The sequence below is a fragment of the Apodemus sylvaticus genome, chromosome 13 (assembly GCF_947179515.1).
Source record: "Apodemus sylvaticus chromosome 13, mApoSyl1.1, whole genome shotgun sequence".
Lineage (NCBI taxonomy): Eukaryota > Metazoa > Chordata > Mammalia > Rodentia > Muridae > Apodemus > Apodemus sylvaticus.
Window position 1 is genome coordinate 82,368,833 of NC_067484.1, and position 14,183 is coordinate 82,383,015.

The 14,183-nt window shown below is 39.2% G+C and overlaps 1 protein-coding gene across 1 annotated transcript in view; it reads right to left on the reverse strand.

Annotated features, from left to right (window-relative positions):
- Dtna (dystrobrevin alpha) overlaps positions 1-14,183 on the reverse strand; it is a 250,751-nt gene that overhangs the window by 189,287 nt on the left and 47,281 nt on the right. The window contains exon 2 of the mRNA XM_052155755.1: positions 561-687. The gene's annotated coding sequence lies outside the window, so the exon portion shown is untranslated. The remainder of the gene's footprint in view (positions 1-560; positions 688-14,183) is intronic.

Below are 14,183 nucleotides of genomic sequence, written 5' to 3' on the forward strand. Positions count from 1 at the left end.
TGTGTGTGTGTATGTGTATGTGTGTGTGTGTATGTGTATGCGTATGTATATGTATATGTGTGTCTCACTGCTTGTAGCATAGTAATATTTAGTGTACCTGACCTTAATTGCTCCATACTTCTAAGTTAGACATTATAAAATTCCCCAACAGGAAGCTTCTGAAATTGCTTCCCTCACACATTGTCACGCTAGGAAACGAATCTAACCACCATCCACTTTCCCTTTGGTTTGTGTCATTATGACCTGGTTATCTGCTACCTCATTCTGACTTAATACTCTGATATTAAATATATTTTCTTTATCTAAAAGTTTTAGATAGCTTTTAGAATAGAATAAAGTACATGGGTTTTTGTTTCCAACACAAGTCATCTCCTGCATAAATTCGGATAGTTTCTGTTAATAGAACGAAAGCAAAAGTGAAGAAATGAAGTCTTCAATTGGGGACTCCATGATTGTACCCCTGAATGAAATTTATTGATACTCTTTTAACCCCATTCTTATGCAAAAAGGAAAAGCACATCTTGGAAGATTAGATTAACATCTTTGTCTTAAGCACTCACCTAAAATTCAGTGAAGAAACAGCATGGACTTTCCAGAACCATCTATTTTGTTTTCTTTGAAATAGCAGTTGATTGTGGCATTTGAAGACTTCTCAAGTGCTTCCAGGGGCTTGTAAATCCTATTTATCTGTAATGAAAAAAAAACCCATACCTGTATTGATCCATTTACATTAACATGCTCATTACAGAAACGGAGGCCTGGGTGGAAGTTCTAGAATACACAGTCCCTTACAAACCCTGCTAGATCATCAACAACTTGGAATACACTATTCAGAAGCTCAGATTTCATTTACCCCAAGACAAATGGACTTTTATTCTAGAAGATCTTTGACAGAGGAAGATGGCCAGGCCTGCAGGCATGAAGTCACCATGAGGATGAAGCAGCTGGTTAGCAACGACCACGGGTTCTTAATATAGCCCTTTATTTTCAGTTGATTAAGAATGAGAAATGAGAGAACATGAATTCTTCTGTTTTCTGAATAGGCAATTTTCTAGAATATTGCACCATCATAATTTCAACTAAAGCCAAGGAAATTAAGGAGAGGTCAGATGTCTCAGAATAACATGTTCTGTGAGAGCGTAAACTCCAGCAGTTTTAAATAGATACACCATAGAAGCTGATGATATAGCAAAGGGAGCCTAAAGTTATTTAACAATCCATATGGTTATTGTAATATGGAATAATCACATATAAATAGTAAATAGTTCACGTTTCTGAAACGTGAATGTTTTTCAGTAATTTTTCTTGCTGAGAGAATTTACAGATTAGAAAGAGAAAGGGGCATCCAGTGTCTAAGGCCCGGAGCCTTGCCTCGGGAGCGCCCCAGCTACACTACGTCTCTGTCAATACCTCTTTTCCAATATTCTTCTGCACTCATTTCCAGCATCTCTTTCTTCTCCCTTCCCATAGCTGACAGTATTATTCTAGGTCCTGATGGTTGGAGAAGCAGAAACCTAGAGCTCTGTGATCCAAATATTGGGATAAAGCAAGTGACTGAAGAGAGCCACAGACAGTGTCTAAGAGAGTGGGGATGGAAAGGGAAGGGAAGCAAGGATCCCAGAGAATGCTGGGAGCCCCCTCCCCAGTGCCAATCGATCCTTGACTTTCCTCTTGAACGTCCATCACCCCGGTTATCTAAAATGCCCACTACAGTGATTTGAACTTTCCGGCCTGACTTCAGATGCCTTTTGATTTTGGATCCACATCGAAAACTATCTAACCATAACTTTTCTTTCCTCTAATTTGAATTCTCAGCCTTCCTTATTGGTTCTTTAGATTTATTAGTAGAAGATAACTCCTCATAGGGCAATTAACCCCTGAATCCGTCAGCATGCACCATCCCTGCCCTGTAGTACATTCTAGGAATCCACACTCTGGCATTATTGGAATGAAACGTGTCATTACAGTTGAACTAATTTGCTATTTTTTGGTTTGATTTCTTAAAGTACATGCCATAATTATGTTTTGAAAAATTGGTATTCTGGTACACTAATAATTTTCATGTATTTGGAAATTAGCTACACCATAAAATATTATCCCTGACCTTATTAAAAATACTGTTGCAAACCATAGGAGGAGGAAATAGGCACTTAGAACACACTCTTGTGTTTTCTGTATTATGCATGCATGCATACATACATACATACATACATACATGATCACATAGTCCACACAGATGCATGAGTTTATGCATAGCTTTAACTGATGATAAAGAGTCAGTCCTTAATGACTTCTTGGGGTCCGGTTTCTCCCTGTTACTCTTAGTCTCAGGACTTTGCCTGTTTGTCTTTGCCTTGGTCCTTGGTCACCTCTGATTGCAGCAGACTCAGAGACCAGACTGCATTCATTCATGGAGTCACTGTGTAGAAGTATCTCCCAGGTGGCTTACTCTGACTGAGATTTACAGCTTTAATAAAAATCCTACTTTGGATGATATGCTGATTCTAAGATGGCTTTAGGGTCTTTCATTCTTCCTCCACAGAGAAAGTGCTCCTGCTTCCACCTGCATCTCATGGACAGCGATTACATACCAGTGTCTAATGTACGGGGACATCCATCTTTTGTATTGCTGACTTCTGGTCCCTGTGGCACACCCAGCATGTGCAGAATGGGATACAGACAATTCTCTTCACTCCTGAACCTGAAAGTGGCTGCCTCCCAAGTCACTGTGAATTACAGTCATCAATCCTATTCTTTGGTCTGCTACGGCCTACAGGACACTGAAAAGCATCATTCCCACAAGAGCAGTAGGTGGAAACAGAAAATGATAACTTTCTCTCTTTATATTTTTATTTAAATTATAGGTCAGCTAACTTAAATTCTAGGTTGCCTAACTCAGAAACTCAGAATTTCTTGTGTGAGTAGAAGTTAAATTTTAGTGTTAGGACATCAAATAAAAATATCATCTCTTGGGCTGGAGAGATGGTTCGGAAGTTGAGAGAGCATTTACCGGTCATGTAGAGGCCCTGAATTTAGGTTCCAGCATCCGCATCTAGCAGCTTACACCCTCTATAACTCAAGCCCCCATGGGGTCCTCTACCCTTTTCTAAACTCCATGGCATCTGCACACATGTGGTGTACATTCACTCAGGCACACTCACACATGCATACAATAAAATGAGTACTATCTCTTTACTTAGCTTCCTGGGAAACTTCTAGCCAGGGTTCAGGTTGGAAATAGAAGTCAGTATCTTACCACAGCCTGCCACCAGAGAAATACTTTGTTAACTTTTGATGGCCTGTGGTGTTGAAAAAACCTGAAGGAGGCAAATTTTTGTTTACTAAAGGAATTAACTGAAATAGTAGCATGTGCAGTTTGAATTTAAAAGTAAGAAAAAGAAAGAAAGAAAGGAAGAAAGAAAGGAAGAGAGATAGATAGGTAGATATTAGTTAAACCAGAGATTTCATTGAATTTGTCAAAAATCATGAATTCATTACACACATTACACATGATTGCAACAAGAGGTCCCCTCTATCTTAATAGGACATAGACAATCATGAGATGGAACCACATTATTCATGCCCATGTCCTATTGAGCCTTCTACCTAAAATCATACTCTCTTGCTCTTTACTTCTCAATGTTTTCCAGTGTAGCATCCCCCTTTGTCTGATGAACTATTTATTCATTGTCTCTTCACAGTAAAGGTATGCCTGACAAAGATAAGGAATTTGTTCACTATAACAGCTCACATGCACAGAACAACAGCTCATGCATGCTAGGCTTGTAGAAACAGTTGCTACATGAACAAACAAATCAGTGAGTAGATATATAGCTAAAGTCATCATCAACTTTAAATCCACCAGAAGGCAGGGCAGAAGGCCCTTATTTTACTGTGATAGTGGTGCTTATTTTGCAGTGGTAAGTTCTAGAGTTCAAATCTTATCTATGCCAAAACATCAACACACCAAAAAAGATGGGGGCCTTCCCCACCCAAAAAATTATGAAAAACACTGATTGCCCCATTTTTCTTCTTTAAAACAGATGTTTATCTATCTGTTTATTCGAATGTGTCTGAATTATGTGTGTAGGTACTGTATGGGAGGGGTCCCTGTACTGATTTGATGGGGTGGAAGCTGGAAGAAAGAATCCCTTATCAGGCCCTTCTTGTCCTTCTGGAAGCCACCAAGCCCCAATGATCCTCCCTCCCTCATCTGTAGGGAAGCCCAGCTTGTTACGCAGGTGTTGAGATCTGACCTCTGGTCCTCATGATTGCATAGCAAGTTATAGTAACTGCTGAGTCATCTCTCTAGCCTTCTGTGTCTTTAAGGAAAACATGAGTGTAAAACTAATGAAAGTCTCATTTGCTCGCTAAGTATCAGATTTATGTATCTTAAATTTTCTTAAGATTAAAATCTTTTATGGATGACAATGTGAAACTAGAGCTGTGTACCAGCAAAAGCTTCCCATAGTGAGGAACTCATTAGGCCTTAAAACACCCCCATGCTGAAATTAATTCCAGGCCAAGAGAAAAGATTAATACACTTTATCTTGAGTAGGAAAAAAATTATCCAACCTCAGCCTTTTGTCTCTTGCCGCTCAGTACTTCTCAAATTGATCCAAAGAAAATTAAGTTGGATTGTGAACATTAAGTACCAGTGTGTCAAAGATTAGTCTAATTAATTTTTTAGAAGACATTTTTTTAATTAGCCACATACAGGCACAACACGGATTTTATTGAAATCTCCTGGTAAAAGATGACCTTCAAGTCTCACTCAGAGTTTATGTCTGTTCATCTGACAGAGAAGTCTACAACATACTTCTAAGAGATTAGCCAAACTTGACCTGCAACTATGTTTTGACTTTACTATTGTATAACTGTCAAAACAATTAGAAACCAAGGAAGAAAGAAGGAAGAAAAGAAGGTAGGGAGGAAGGGGAGGATGGAAGGAGAGAGAAAGGGTGGGAAAAAGACAAAGTTGGTTATAAAAATATAAAGCAAAATTTAAAATAGAAATTATTTCCTAAAATGTTTTGTCAGTTATAGTGGAGGCATTAAGGAAGGATTGGGGAGAAAAGCAAATGCTCCCATGCTCATGAGGCTATGTCCTGCAAATGCTCTGAATTAAGCTTATGCTGAACCCATGTAGCTATGAACATTATTCTTCATGATCTGCATAAAACTCCACCACGAAGCCCTTCCTCATAAAATCACATGAATTCACAAATGGAGCGGTTATTTGAAGCAATTTTTGTGGCTTGAAAACCAGATTCTCATGTTCCTTGTAACTTGTATCTGTATTCATAAGGAGAAATGTATTTATGTGCAGAATATGGGTAGGCATTTTTTTTTTTTACACAAGGAAGTACTTTTTTGAGGAAGTCCCAGAATGCAAAAGCATCGATTCTTGGGTCATGCTTAGCTCATGCCTGAAGGAGAAGAATACTCCTGGTTGGACTAGTGGCCTAACATGTATCGTGTGTCTCAGTCCCTCACCTAATGGGAAATAAGGGTTTGGGCTACAATTTTCATGTGAGTTAGAGGAAATCGTCCCTTTAAGGAAGGAAGAGAAAAATTTCCCTTTTATTTATGTCAGTAAACTGCTTTGCTATTCTGGAATTAAGGAAGGTAATGCCAAGGATTCTCAAACATTTTGTTCTGGAGACGTAAGGAACTTCAGAAAATGGTTGTTATAGCTATCAATATTTATCTTATTCTATATTAAAATGTGTAAATCAAAAATGTTTCCCTAGAAATTCACTTATAAAATAGCCACAATTATTTTGTGTATAGTGCAATAATAATTTTCAGAAAAATGCAATAAGAGGTAGTTGGACTTTTAAATGTCTGCGCTGATGGAAGCTCAGGATGTTTCTTGTGGTGAAGAAGTAAGGTGTGGAGTAGAGTTAACTTCCTACTCTTGTAACCATCTTTCCCTGCTATGGTCTAATAGTCCCTCAAGCTGTGCTCTACAACAAGCCCTTCTCTCTCTAAATTGCTTCTTGTCGGGTATTTGATTACAGCCACGAGGAAAGTAACCCAGAACAAAAAAATCACATCCTTTTAAACTACGACAGAGGCATGTTTGCCTTATGAATAAACTTTGTTCTTTCACAGTTTCATGCATGTGCATACAGCATTCTGACTACCAACCCCATCTCCCTCTGACCCCTGTCAGACCCTCCTTCTTTGATACAAACCACTCTCTATCATTTACGACTTCCTCTGAGTTTAATTCCGGCTGTCTGTGTGACTCTGGGTTGACCACCATTCATTGACTTTGATATAACACACATAGAAACTCAATAACAGATTGTTTCTTGAGTTAGTCATAGTATGCAATCTAAGAGCAGTGGAAAGACTGAGTGACTCATTTATTATACAAAATCTATGGTGGGTGACATGGTTTGTATAGATTTTTAGCCTGTGTAAGATTATATAAGATAATGCATTTCCTCTCGGAAAATATTGGTTCTCTCAGCACTACAAATATTCTAAATGCTGATACAGTTCATTTTCAACAATAAAAATTGTTTTTGTTAATATCATCATCCCTTTCAATAGAAAAGAATTCCCAGAATTGGGAAGCTGTCAACCTTAGAGCAGCAGATGCAAGCTTCTCCCCAAACTTCTACAATCCACGGAAGGTTTGAATTTCATCATTGGCAGAAAATTTTTCCCTGAAGTATTGAACTTACTTCAATTATTTCAATAAAGTATTTGTTAGATTTCCATATTTGAATAATCATAGTCAGTCGGCCAGTTGGTCTTTGAAGTAAACATGTTTTCTATGTAAGAAGTATCTGGCATAACTCATGCCACAGCAATTATACTTGAATATAAAGATGATATCTCAACATATTTGAGAGTATTTCGTGCCCACTTCACATTTCCTCTCAGTGATCAAAAGCTAGGCATTAAAGTTGCAATACGGAGCAAGGCATCAGTTTTGCTGCAGCTTACCTTTTTCCTCTTTATATTCACAGTAGTAAAGGTTATAGCGACTATCCATAGAGACTGTGACACCTTAATCTATAATACGGTTCCAAGACTTTTACTCACTAATACTCTCATGCCATTGAGACCATGTCCATATAGTAAAAAAGGAAAACTAGATTTGCTTATTATTAAAATAGTTCCAGTGTCCAGTAACCATGAATGACTCTTGGAGACTTCCCTTGGAAAAGCATTGCTTTAGCAGGGAGGGACATATGTGGGTGGTTGAGTGGCTGCTCTGAGGTAGGACCGAGCAGGAAGGGACATATGTGGGTGGTTGAGTGGCTGCTCTGAGGTAGGACCGAGCAGGAAGGGACATATGTGGGTGGTTGAGTGGCTGCTCTGAGGTAGGACCGAGCAGGAAGGGACATATGTGGGTGGTTGAGTGGCTGCTCTGAGGTAGGACCGAGCCACTCATTGGTGACTTCTCATTGATTTAATTGCTATTTATTTTGAACAAGTGACCTATCACCCCAACCAACATTTCTCTACTACTGCACCTCGAAACCAGGCTTTCATCACTGAATTGTTTTGCAAGATGAAAAGTGATCACATGGTAATGGTAGCTGTGACTGCTAATGTTTATAATACCATTTGTTGAGATGAAGAGGCAACGATGTGGTTATCAGCATTATAATTAGATGAAGAGCAGATTAAACATCAACTCTTGGGATTGTCTTATCTGACCCAGACTCAAACTTTTGTCTGACATTTCCTCTGAGAGTACTAGAACCAGGGAGATAGATCTGTCTCCTACTGTGCTGAATATAAACTTGACACTTTGGCCCTTGCTTGTTGAGTTTACAAATCCTTGTGTAGTCAATGATGGGAAATATTTCTCGGAAGTTAAAGCTAATAATACACACAATATACCTCATTTTAGTGCCTCCTTTAGTCTTCTATCATGGACCTGCTGTGTGTTACACTAGGTTTAGGGAGCAGAAGTGATCAGGGCCTGACCCTATAATAAGGTAACCTCAGCCACTTTTGTTTTCTAAGTTCATGGACTAACTCATCAGAAATGTCTTCCCTGAAATATTGCCGCCAGGCAGAGAAGATTCTAAGAGCACGCGCTGGCTGAGCTGGACCGCAGGGCCAGCAGTACCTCACCCTGCTGGAAAGTGCAAACCGAGTTTTATGTAAGCCGATGAGATCAGTGCCAATGATCAACTTACTCACCGACTAGCGGTCGGTATCTGTTAACTTGATCCCTGTTTTAAGTATTAAATGGTATCCTGGCACTTACTAATTAATGGAGAGGATCTTAGATTCTTTGTTACAAAGTTTCATTTCAGCAAAAATAGTTTTAGTGTGCTAGAAATGAAATAAATTTCTCAGGTTTCAAAAATTAAATTGAACTTAAATTAGTTCAGTAATACAGTGATGCAGGGACCTTTACCCCTGCTCATTTAGAGACCCTTGTCATCTTAGATTACTATCTCCAACTATTACTGCTCGTAGCTCAAATGTCAACATTCAAGGATGCTTCCCATTGAAGATTCATTTCTTTCATGTTTTGCCCTCATTGGTACTAAAGGATAATTTAACAAACCAAAAGTACTTGGTTATCTTTTCATTTTGAAAACAATTTTTGGGTTGAGAGTATGTCAGAAGAAACAACAAGAGAATGTGGCTATTATTACGAGGTCAGCTTTTCAGATGTGGTAGGTAGCCATTACTGGCGTTCTGTTAAATGATTACCATGGGCATCGCAGCCTTCCAGAGCTGCGACTCAGGGGCTCTGACAACGCCAACCACTTAAGACCTTGGAGAACTCATCCATGCTTTCAGAAAGCATCAGAAGAAGGGAATACTTCATTTTATTTTTATTTTTAATTTAGAAGGAAATATACAGGTCATCAATAGCTACATTTGAATTTTGTGTGAGCATTTTTATATGTGTGTGCATTTGTGTGACTTATAGTCTGTATTAGAGTTAGACTGCACACATGGTTTTAGTCTGTAAAATGAAACAAACGCAGTTGAAGAGCTGAAATGTCAGAAGGTAGCAATTCACATGAGGCATCTCTGTGCTAAGACCTAGCCGTGATCTATGTAGATGAACCCACACAGCTCTTGGGTGGCTGAAAGGCGGGCAGTGTGAATTGAGACATGCCCTCAGTGTAAAATCTGTGTCTAGTCTCACTGATACAGCATTGAACAAGAACAACTTTCATTGGTAACTCTGTATATCCTGTATATGTTAAAAATGATATTTGACATATTTTGCTAGATAAAGTATATTATTTAAATTAATTTCACTTATTTTGCTTTATTTAAGATATAGCAACTAGAAATTCTTAGAATTGAGTATATTCCTCAATTTTATCTTCAACAGTGTTGCTTTAGAAGGCATTAGATATTACATTCTCAAATATGGTGTTTATGAACTTGCATACACATACACACTCACACACTCATACACATACTCATACACACACATACATTCATACACATACACACTTATATACACATTTTCACACATAATCACACTTATACACACATATTAACACACACATACACATACGTACACTCATATACACATACTACCTACTCATATAGACTCAAACATATTCATACACTCACACCCATGCACACATACACACTCATACACACACTTTCACATACAATCACACTCATACACACATACACACGCATACACACACACACACACACACACACACACACACACACACTCAGACATGAATGTGGAATAGGTTAAGAAGAACAATCATAATAGTTAGTCCTGAGGGTCAGTGAGATGGCTCAGCAGGTGAATGTGCTGTCATCTCAGCCTGGTGGCCTATTTTCAATCTCTGGAACTATTGGTGGAAGGAAAGAACTAACCCCAGGAAACTGTCCTTTGGAACTCACATGCATGCCATAGAGCACACATACTGTCTCTCTTGCCTGTCCTTCTTGTGCTCTCTCTTGAAAATAATAAATTAAATTAAAATTAAAGAGAATAGTGGACACTAACATACTAACAGACTTCAACAATCCACTTACTGTGCTAACTCAGATACTCTAGGCACCTCAGCCAACCACCAGAACAGACTGCCATCTTGAACTGCCAATAGACAGCTCTAGGTCCCAGCACAATGGAGCATGCCCCATAACTCACTAAACTCCAGTCACTTCACTGAGAAGCACAGGCTGCTGTTAAGATGCCAAGACTTGTTTATCTCCTTCCTGCACTTAGAAAAGAACACAGTGAGCTTTGCAGAAATGGCTTGGTGCAACTTGCTAAACATGCCAGGTCTGTTTTAGGTTGGGTGCTCCTGAGGGAGGTTTGCGTATGGTGAGCAAGGGTCCTACACACCGCCCTAGACAGCTGTCCTAATGCATTTCATAAGTGTAAAGTCTGAACCCAAGTTGGCTACAATCAGTGAGAAGTCACAGTTCTAGGTTTGCTTGACTGTGCTGTTTTGACTGTGCTGAGTCACCTCTGCTCAGCTGTCCTCCTGCCTCTGTTTAGTGTCCAGACGTCCCCCGCTGCCTCCCCACGCGCTCCCAACTCCTATCCCATGGGATGCGCCCTAAGCTTTCTAGCTTTAGTTTGGTCTTGAGCCACCTCACTTGTTTCTTTTATGCTCCTCAACATGTACCTTGGGAGTCCCGAAGGAGAAAAGAAACCAATTTGGGGTTCCAAAGTCACCTGCCTCCTATCCTTAAGTTCCTTTCATTCATTTTAATATGAACTTTTGATTTTAATTATTATGAGCATGGTTAAAAAAATAAATAACTAGGCAGAAGTGTTATTCTTTGTGGATAGTGGTTCACAGATATAATCACAGATATAATCAAATATATAAATCAATTGCAGAGAACACGGCTCCTGCAGTAGCTGGAAGAAAGGAATTCCACACGGTGTCCATTCAGATTCACGTACTGTGTTCTCCACACCGTCACAATCAAATAGCATTATCATGTCCATTAAATTCAGAAACTACAATGGTCCCTGGGGGGACTTCTGAAGGACAGCTCCTCACTTTGCTATGGTCATGTCTTCCCTTCAGTCAGAAACATGTGAAAGTTACTACACTCGTTTGAAGTTATGGGAATATTTTTCTAAAAAATTTAATTGCCTAATACTTCAAAGACTTGTCACATTTTTCTTCCTTTTTAAAACATCACGAGTAGTATAATACAAACATTTACGTAAAGTATTAAAGGAGACAAAATACTTTGCCACTCTCATGGGAATCATTTGGGGTCCTTTCTGTTTTGACATTGGAAGGAAATTTACTGATTTACAATACATTTTATTTTTTTCAAGATTTTCTAAGTAAAAAAAATTAAAGACAGGTGGCATGTAGTGCATTTTTTATGTGGCCCAGGCTGGTCTAGAATTTGTGGTCCTCCTGCAATAGCTTCTCTCATTCCACGATGTCAGTTGTATATCACCATGATTGATTTAGCTCTAAATTCTTGACAAGTATTCTTAGTACTAAAAATGTGCTCATATCTAGAAAATATACAAAGATTTAATGAAGCTAAGACAAGAATACAGTGTTCATATAATGATGCCTTTAAATATCTGATTCCAGTGGCTGGGATTAAAATAATATTGAGTAAAGCAAGCAAATATAGAACGATTATACAGAATATAATTGGCCTTATTTCACTACACTGTAAGATCGCTGTGTTATAGTACTTTTTAAAAATAGATTTTTTTAACAACTAGTAGAATCTTATTTGCTTTATTCAAGATTCAGAACCAGGAAATGCAATGCATATAAAATTCCTATATACTCTTTAAGATTCCACAGACTGTTAATAAAGCTCCTTTGAAGGAAACAGACAGTAGCCACACTATTAGAGGCCTTCCCTTCTCTTTGTGTTCTGACAGGGCTGGGATGACCTCAGTGAGACAGCAGAAAGTGAGCAACCTTGGTTCCTGAGCTAGACCTTCAGGAAGGGGGTAGTACTGACCAGCAGCCCATCTCTAGCCTTGCAGCACCTAATGCTTTCAAGGGAAGAGGAAACACAGTACACATCTTAAATATTTAAATAAGAAAGGCCCTCCTCTTCTTGCAGTGTGATTCCTAGCACAGTTATGTGCAGAAGAAAAAATTCCAAGCGACCCCCAACATTGCTGGCTTAACCAAGATGAATCATTTCAACAAATGATGAACTACACCTTGGAGAGGCTGCCAGTCTGTGCCTGGGCCTACTTTAGTAACACTATAAGGAGCAGTAAAATCTGTGAGTAAACTTCGTGACTGAAGTATGTCACGAAATGCAAGAAACAAGAAAGGGTACTTTCTGCACAAAAGGAACTTAAAAGAAAACTGTAAGAATTTTCTAGTGGCAGAATTCTAATTGGAAGAATTATTTCCAAGAACAAATCAGATATTCAATTCTTCAACAAGTTGACTCGCATGTGTGAGTAATACATGTTTGCAAGTGTAATTACACATATGTGTGTACATGCAAAGCCACCTAATTTGCTCATTCGAAATGTAAAAAGAGTTGACAAGTTTAAGAAAAATGACAAAATGAAGCTACTGACTTCTTTGTGTAAATGAGTATTTTTGTCAAGGTCAATCTCTGTAATGGCAGGGTTGTAAGATTTTTTCACACTACAACAAAATAAATGTTTCTCAGTATGTTTGTGTATATACATGTGTGTTATATGTATATAGATCCGTATGTGTAGGTGCATGTCTTAGGTTTCTCTTGCTGCAATGAAACACCATGACCTAAAAGCAAGTTGGAGAGGAAAGGATTTATTTGACTTGCACTTCTAGATTATAGTTCAACACTGCAGGAAGTCAGGACAGGAAGTTGAGCAGGGCTGCACCTGGAGGCAGGGTTTGATGTGCAGGCCGTGGATGGGGGCTGCACCTGGAGGCGGGGCTATGTGCAGGCCGTGGATGGGTGCTGCACCCGGAGGCAGGGCTATGTGCAGGCCGTGGATGGGTGCTGCACCCGGAGGCAGGGCTATGTGCAGGCTGTGGATGGGGGCTGCTTACTTGCTCACTCCCATGACTTACTCAGGCTGTCAGCTCAGGGACGCCACCACTCACAATAGCTGGATTTTATGGAGATATTTTCTTAACCGAGGCTCCTTCCTTTCTGATGATTCTAACTTGTATCAAGTCGACACACAAAACCAGCCAGTACAGTACACGTGCACATGTGTGCACAGTTATGTAGGGGTGAAAGGACAATCTTGGGATCATTCCTTAGTGCCATCCACCTTTGTTTACTTTTGATTCTGACTCTAGCCTGGAATTTGAAGAGCAAGCTAAGCTGGTTTGTCAGCATGCCCCAGAGATCCTCTGTCTCTACCTCCCCAACCTAGTACAGTGTGTGTAAGTACTTATCTTTGATCTTTCCTACACACATCCAATTCTTTTTTTTTAAAGAATTATTTATTTATTTTGTGTATATGAGTACACTGTAGCTATCTTCACATACACCAGAAGAGAGCACAGGATCCCATTACAGATAGTTGTTAGCCACCATGTGGTTGCTGGGAATTGAACTCAGGACCTTTGAAAGAGCAGTCGGTGCTCTTAACCACTGAGCCATCTCTCCAGCCCACACATCCAGTTCTTTGGTTAAAAATATACTTGGGAAACACAACTTCCAGAAAAATAATTTGCTATTAATGGTAACTGGCAGAAAATGAATTATTTAATTTGTATATTTGTAGAAAAGTGTCTAAATCTATGTAATACCAAAATTTATAACACTTCTGGCTATGAAGTATAAATATATGAATAACTTGACGGAAGAATGGACAAAATATTCAGTCTGCTTGTTAAGCGTTTCCTCTGCCAGCAATAGCTTTTATACACACACACACACACACACACACACACACACACACACACACACGCACACACACACACAAAGTTATTTATCTATGCCTTTAACTACATTGGCTGAAATAGAGAATGTACATTTTAGGCCGGGGAATCTTGGGAGAGGTAAATTAGCCCCAGAGACTGGAATGATCTCAGTTAAACCTGGGTAATGCCCATCTCTCCCCTGTACCAAAGGGAAAATGGATTATGCTATATTGATATAAGTTCCAGAGTTTGTTTGCAGATTCAGAGTATGGTGCTATTTGAGGAAGCTTTCATAGTCCAGCTTTCTTTCAGCTCATATGAAAGATTCCCTGGGAGCCTGGAATGCCCTGGGCGCTGAGGAAGGATGGCATGGTGGCCCAGAGC